The sequence below is a fragment of the Ixodes scapularis genome, unplaced genomic scaffold, assembly GCF_016920785.2.
Source record: "Ixodes scapularis isolate PalLabHiFi unplaced genomic scaffold, ASM1692078v2 PGA_scaffold2__306_contigs__length_199485367, whole genome shotgun sequence".
Taxonomy (NCBI): Eukaryota; Metazoa; Arthropoda; class Arachnida; order Ixodida; family Ixodidae; genus Ixodes; species Ixodes scapularis.
In genome coordinates, this window is record NW_024609857.1 from 99141785 (window position 1) to 99149625 (window position 7841).

Consider the following 7841-nt stretch of genomic DNA (forward strand, 5'->3'; position numbering starts at 1 on the left):
TGCATTTTTACGTGTAAGTCCGCCTTTTACTTGGTCTTTGTTCCGATGCTTGTTTTCTGTGTTATATGTTTTACATTCAAGTGGATTACGGTTACAGGCAAGCTAGCGGATTCCCGCTCATTTCCTTTGAATTTAGACACTGCCTACTTTGTTTCACCTTGTGAGGGACCGCTGCGGACGCTACGAGTCACCCCAGGCAATCCAGCACCGTGAGGGGGACAACACGCACGGCGCGTTGCTGCGCCCCAGGGTCACGCGACACTCAGAAGGCACTGGATTGGTTTCGATGGCTCTCGTGCTGTCTGTTACGGTCCATCGTAAGGTGAAGTAGATTGTCGTCACCGCTCTTTTCGCGTGACCGAACTGACTAGACCTGCAGAAAGACTGTTTCGTGACATGGCCTCTCGTGCTGCGCCGTAGAGGTTGCACTTTGTCAGAGGATGTGTTCCTGCCACTGTGCATGGAGTCGCTTCGAGCAGCGTACTAGCCGTATTGCTGTGCAGGTATTTTAAGAATATAGTACTTAATATAGCTTATTTCTGCGCCACGCATGAACTGGATATTTTTATGGTCTTATCAAACAAACACGCTGGCCGCGTATGTCCTAAAAGACAAATGCAAAAAAAGTTTGCCAAAAAAAAATTAGTGGATTTACGTTTTGCTGTTTGTTGCGAGCCGTACGTGGTCGAAAGACTGATGTTTTAAACAAGCATCGACATATCAAAAGGCTTTCTCGATGTTTGCAGTACAATCTAAACAAACACTTTGTGCCACCAGTGCTCCACTTAGTAAAATCAGTGTTTTTTTAGGCATTTTGCATTTTGTTGCAATTGTTTATGCGTTTGATATTGTCAGCTCTAACTATTTTTACGTTTAGGAATTAGAGGAATGTAATGGAACGATTCAGCCATTCCAGGAGTGGGAATGGGCCCAGTGTCCCCATTCCTAGGAGTTGAAAGGAATTGAATTATCGCAAGCTCTAATTCCCCGGAATGGAATTGGAATGGAATGGGGGTGCCCATTCCGCAACACTGATACCGATCACTGTTGTCACAGTGATTGCGTCATCACTGTCGTTTCAATTGCTGCGAATGCGAGAAATGCAAACGCCCAAACCAGCATCTATTTTGTTTTCTACACAAGAATTACACTAACTTCAATTTCCTTATTTCTGAAGTGCAGACTGAAGTTACGATAAAGCAACACGATCTTGCTGATAATATTTGAGGCGGCTATAGTTTAATGAGGACAGACGAAACACTACTTCCAGGTTCTCATTACCACACAAATGCTTCAATGTCTTCTGTAGAAATTAGGTAAAATTGGTAACGACACGAAAGGAACGGACCTTTCAAAAGTAAACAACGTAGTCAGTTGCGATTCTTACCTGATAAGCGTGGAAGACAAATTACACCGTATGGGGCTCCGCTAACGTGTTAAGCAAACATCACTGCGTTCGTATGGGCCGGTGGACCAACTCTTGCCTTTCGTAGACATTTTTTCCGACTGGCTAGCTCTGTTATCACGTCTAATTTACCACCATACGACGTCGTACAAGCCCGAAAAGCATACGACCAGTATAAGTTTCTGCCATTTTTAAAATGCCGATGACACTCCGGATCCTCCGGCTGACGCGAGTTGGAGTGGTATAGCAATGTATCGTTCATAGCTAAAACCAGCGAAATAGGGTGGTTTCGCTTTCTGTTCCTAAGTCGCGATTGTTGCAGCTGGCAGCAGCTACTCCCGTTCGCGTCGGAAATCCTTCGCAATATATATTATTATTTTTTTCCATATTTTTCCATAGAAACAAATCATTTTTCAGACTTTGAAACGCTAATAGATATTATATACAGCGTGTCCATGAAACATATCTACTCAGTTTTGTTTCGCCAGAAAAATAAACTACGTATCGCCGAAAGCTTGATCTCCGCCGATGCCGAGTGCATCGGCAACAGTTGGCGTCGCGACCGCTTGCGTCATCTCTTGTCGTTTCCCGTTTCCATAGGAGCTAAGCCTTTTTCTCTCTTTACGTTTTCCTCAGTCAGGTTCACTCTTTGCAAATTTTCCAAAAAAAAAACAAAAAAAAAAACATCATATGTGGGCAACGCTGCGCAAAGTCGTAGCGCGATAGGTTAAAAGCCGAATTTTGCGGTCGATTTAAAGAGCCTGGCTGTTACTTGGGACACCCGGTAGTAGGCTGGATCGCGGATCGGGAGCCCGTCGGTGTCGCCACCGGCAGAAACGCACAAAAGTAAGAACATTGAAGCATGTACGCTGTGCTCGGAGGGGAGTATTTTATGGTGTTATGCGATCCTTATGTCGGCTGTTTGGAGATTGAATCGGTATTTGCCAAACGTTCGGTCGCCGATTAAAAAAAATCAAAAGTACCTGAGCACCTACGGCTGAGCTGGCAAGATTGCTCTCGTAGTGAAGTAAACAAAGGAACTTGTCGCCAATAAGACCGTTCTCGGGGAAGCCCAGAAGTTGTTGAACGACAAAAAAGTTCCATCTCGACAGCGGCTTTCTGGGAGTGAGCGAATTCCGCGGTAGAGACTTCAAGCTTGTCGTCTGCTAAACGGGCCGAGGCCGCGGTCCGCTATCCAGCCTACTACAATAGAGACAAATTTAAAATTTTTCTCTTCACGTTGCAACTCATACTCCTGTCGTTGCGCCATTTAAGTTTTTTTTTTTTTTTTTTGCATTCAATACAGTTGTTTTTGTAGCTCTTTGTTATTAATCAGTACACCAGAAAGACTGGCATTCTGATGACACTGCCTGATGCCAAGTGTAAACAGTGTGCATAAAAAAGAAAAAAAAAAGATTATTATTTAGTTTTGTTAAGTGGCTAACAGTGAGACAATAAGATCGGATGTCAGTAACAGTGTGCAACTGCACTCCGCCAGGAAATAAACAGCAGTCGAAAATGAAAACTCATCAGCTGTTGCTGCGGCAATCTCTCCAGGATAAGCTGGGGAAGCAAGGGCCAGTAGGGCGCTGCTCAGACCTTGCTCGGGCAGCCATGGGACAACACACACTTCTACAATGAATAAATGAACAGCGACAACAGTGGTTGTAGGCGTGCCCTTGTCGACCTTGGACTACTTCCAAAACCGACGCGCCCCATCGCGGCGAAATACCACGCAATGCACTCTGGGAACTAGTTGGCCACTCAGTTTCGGTTTCGACTGGGCAGCTTCATCTCATGCTATCACGCCGCGACCGAACGCGCTGCTTGCGTTTTCGGTTATCTGACTTTTCACGAACGTACAATACACTTATTCTCGAGCGATACGAAACGAAGACCGGGGCACTTTCCTTGGTTCCCGAAACACCGGATATTGTGCGTGCGTATGCGAACGTAGTAAGTCGTGGCTTAGTCACCTCACCCCTCGAGTGCATGTTTGAGCTCAATTTCAATAATCCCGTCTCGTACCAGTGAACTAGAACTGAAATTTGCTCATATGGAGCCTTACACGTATTTCGTTTGCCAAACGTCCGCTTCTTGTTACTTCATTGGGCGAAAAGCAAGCCGCATCCTCACAGGGTATCAAAGTTAAGCCCAGCGTTTACGCATGAACTTTTAGGGAAATGCAATAAATTCGACCTCACTACTGCACAAAAGTTACTATGATGTCTTCCTCGTGTCATCATATATCTCCCACTCGAATTTTATGCTGATAGAAGATTAACTTTTCGCAAACGCTGAGATCGGCTAGCTACGACGGAGGCCCTAAAAGCGTCCCCTACTCGTCGCTAAGCCTTTTTGCACGAGCTTTTACTGACGCCCAAGATCTGTGCCTGAACGGTGTGTCTGAAATTATCTCGGCATACTCAGGCAGGAAGAAAACAAACACATAACAAATATTATGGCCATTAGCAACCGTCAAATGCGCTTTGAATTCGTTCGAGCACTTGTGTGAAAAATGTCGCACCGTGCGCCGGACGGGCGTGAACCCCTATGCGGTGCGCATAGGGGTTCATGCCCGTCCGGCGCACTTGCGGCGAACGGTGCGACATTCTTCACACAAGTGCTCGACTTTTGCTTTCTTAAAACGGTCTGTATGTGCGAACGTGCCTATATGATTGCAGGATAACTCTGTGCGCATACGCGATGTTGAATATTAGTGGAAAGCAAGCGGGTGGGGAGTTCACTTCGTGCAGTGCTGCGGGTCAGTACAGATAAGAGATAAGAAGAGCTTTTCAATGGCGCCTCCGAGGTTTACCTCGCATACTCAGGCATATTAAGAAAAACAGTAATTGCAAAAGGTAATATTTCGTCTATGGACGCACAAAACAAACAAACTTCCTGATCAACAACACTAATGTAAAGGCGCGAGCTCGATGTATGCGTACTAATTGGTTGCTACAGCTTGTTGATTCGTACACAAGCAAGATCCCCGAGCTTCGCAGCGTCGAGATTCCCAGCACTGGCTCGTCCACATACCTCGATTGAAACGCTAACAGGAAGGCTCACGTACAAAAATACAACAAACATATGTTAAGACGAGCTATACGTCTCAGGCTTGTACTAAAGCTTCGAGGTCTGGCAATTTAGGTTAGTTTAGAGACCTCAAATGACGCTCTCGGGACCAGAAAACGATCTCTTGTCGACGTGTCGATCGAAACCGAAACCATGCCACCCTCCTCCCTGGCCAACTAGTTCCCAGAGTGCAACGCGCGCCGTGTTGCATGCAGGGCTTTATGGAAGTCGTCTATTGTGCTGAACTTACCAGCAGCTGGGGTTGCCGTACCAGGCTGCTCTGGGGAAGCTGGAAAAGTTAGGTTCTGTACATCCACGCTTGGAACTTGCTGGGGGGCCTCAGGAGGACAAACTCGCCTAGAATTGACAAAGACGGCACTAGTGGTAGGTGAGCCTCAGTTGATCTGGAAAGAGTATCGGACTGCCAAACTGATCAACAGCTGCGGTCACTGCGGCAGATTGCCCCGAGGGAAAAGCTCCGCTCGGACATTGCTGGGGGCCCTCGGGAGGACATACACTCCTAAAATGGACAGAGATATGGCACTAGTGGTAGGTGTGCCTCGGTCGACCACAAACAGTGTCGGAATGCCAAACTAAAGAGCAGCTTCAGTTGCTGCAGCAGCCTGTTTTGGGGATGTTTGAGTGCTGTGGGCATTGCCTTGTGGTGTACTATTCAGGTTTTGCTGGGTACGCCTTGGGGACTTTAGGGAGCCAACTAAAACAAGTAAATGGAACTGCATTTTGTAAATGAGGCATCCAAAATCAACAGTTTGAGCATCGAATTTGTATTGTAAAACTGATGCGACGTGTCCAACTGAACAAAAAATATATGGTTTTTGAGATGTTGTACATACCATTTATATTTCCAGTTCTCTTGCAGTGGTGGTTTACTCCCTTGGTTTAAGGTAACCAAAAAAGAAATGTTGGGGAGAGCATCTTTCCTCAATTTTTGCTCTCCTTTGTTTTGCATAATTAGAGTTTGGAATAGGTCGATACTGAAGTGGTCCTGTAATAGACTGAAGAGATCGAATTTTTGGTCGAGAGCCCATCATGTAACGTCACCTCAAACGCCCGGCACTGCAGATCCTAGGTTAGCCCGCCAAAGACCTAAACGGGAAGTGTGCGCTGTCAAAGCTGCTGGCGCGAGTGTGGGGTTGATCTCAAATGTTTTATTTTCTGGCATTTTCGTTTCAATAAAACTGCGAGCGAAGGAGACCCTATTGACGCTACGAGAGCGAACGCAGTTTGAGCGGGCTAGCACACACGCTCGTCCAGTAAGAGCATCGTCAGAGAGAGAACATACTCGTGCTTGTCCCTCTGACCAACTCATGTTTACAAACAAACCGGAGCGCGGCCTCTAGCGGACGCCACCGACGCCGCGCATGCGCGATGGGGGTGTGGGCAAGAATCTCGCAGCGCCCATAAACAAACCATTGGAATGGGACGTTGTCGGCGTCGATTTGAGTCCCCGCGCTCTTTTTTGCGTTGGAATTGTTGAATCTACGTCTTCCTGGCAATGTCTGACTACTTGAGCCGCCTCGGCGAAATTAACGAGGCTCGTTACACCACAAAACTCGGCGTGAATAATGTAACATGCCGCGATTCATTCCGCGTGGACGCCGCAAAATGGACGCTAAAGCCTGATTTGCATGTTGAGGTTCTGCTCGGTATTTTCAGTCATGACGTCGCTCGGGCTGCAAAAGCCTGAACCGTAGCTGAAATGTCGACGTCGATACTGAACATCGCAAGCAGAATCGGACCGAGTGAATCAGGCATAACAAGTCGGTGATGGCCACTTGTAACAATTATCAACATCTCCTTATATCTACTGCTTACACCGAGCCTACTTACCCGAAGCAATCTTCAAACTTAAACGTCTTCTGAAGTCTGCACTTCTTATCGCAATTACCGGGTCAACGTTTGGTCTACGGGCCGCTGTCGTTTGAAAAATCAGACGACAAGCAGAAACGTTTGCGAGAGCAGACGACAGCTCGAATGATGAAGCGGCCGTTTGAACGAGATGACGCACTGAACGTAGTCCGCAGGTGGTCCGTGCAACTTGACGGTTTACCCGTGTTCATGTTGGAACAAAACAAATAAATCTGACGGTCGCAAATATCTGTGAATTCAATCCAAACCGCTTTCAGTCCAAGCAACCGTAGTCCGACGGTGTCTGTTTTTTCTTTTTCACGGCCCCTGTTTACGTTCTCGGACGAACCGAGCAGGCATCAAACGAAAACTGACCTTCAAACCTTTCCCGACTCTCTTGGTAAAGCCCCAGTCGCGGCGTTTTGACGAGAAGGTAGGTTTTTGTCCGGTTTCTTCCAAAGTAACACAGGAATGCACGTGCCCCATGGCGGCTTCCGCCCACAGCCCCGACCGGAAGTGCGCCCGACGCGCCACCACCGCGCCGTGACGTAACAGAGATGAGTTCGTGTCCACATGCTCGGGGCCGCAGCCGCGGCAGCGTTGCAAGCTATGTGTGCGAAACAGTATGGTACGCGAGCACGCACGCAACACTTGACGAGAGCGCGTACTCCGCACGCACCCGTAATTGGGAGCGACGCCGATGCACGGTGGAAGAAACATTTAGGTGATGACTCTGTCCGACGCCGCACCACATTATGTTCGGCGCACCGAGCACTTCACTCGCACGGGGATAGATGCCGCCCAAGTAACGGGTGCCTCCCAAACCGACCGCTCCGGTTCTTTCTCCCAGCGGTGGTCCTGCATTACCTCGCTCGCCACTTCTTGTTGTACCCACAGTGGAAGAAACACATTTAGGTGACGACTCTCTGTCCGACGCGTTACTTGGGGGACATCTATCCCCGTGCGTCATGTCACGTCACGGGGTGATGTCGCCCAAGTAACGTGATAGATGTCGCCCAAGTAACGTACCGCGTGTGGTATTCTGCGGCGACGAATATCCATCTGTTTGCTTGCGTGGATGGTGGGAAAGAAGTTCAAAGAACCAAGTAGATCCATTCCGATCTGCTGGAACGGTGCGGTCAAGGGAGCAATCGGCTGCAGGAGACCTGCCGGCTTCATCGTCGGTTTCTTCCGTCGCTGACACTCGTGGCACGATCGCGTGTAGAGGTGAACGGTCTTCAGGAGCTTGGGCCAGTAGTCCTTTCACGAATTCGAGCCAGCGTACGGCTGTAACCAGGGTGTCCGGACGTCAGGTCGTCGTGGCAGGCTTGGAAGATCTCCTGTCTAAGGTTAGTAGGGAATACCAGCAGCCATGGCGAGCAGTGGTCTCCGAAGTTCTCCTTGTAAAGTACACCTAGTCGGAGGACGAAGTTCGGCAGGGCTCTCTAGAAGACACGGGGGATAGCACCCCCTCGTCCTTCGAGGTGCTCGA

The 7841-nt window shown here is 48.3% G+C and overlaps 1 protein-coding gene across 2 annotated transcripts in view; it reads right to left on the reverse strand.

Moving 5' to 3' along the window:
• LOC8030198 overlaps positions 1-4825 on the reverse strand; it is a 36778-nt gene extending 31953 nt beyond the window's left edge. Inside the window, exon 1 of one of the 2 annotated variants that reach the window (XM_040209484.3) lies at positions 4731-4825. The gene's annotated coding sequence lies outside the window, so the exon portion shown is untranslated. Of the gene's footprint in view, positions 1-1387; positions 1624-4730 lie in introns of those variants that run through there. The other variant, XM_040209483.3, reaches the window with a different exon arrangement.
• Between the last annotated feature and the right edge of the window lie 3016 nt (positions 4826-7841).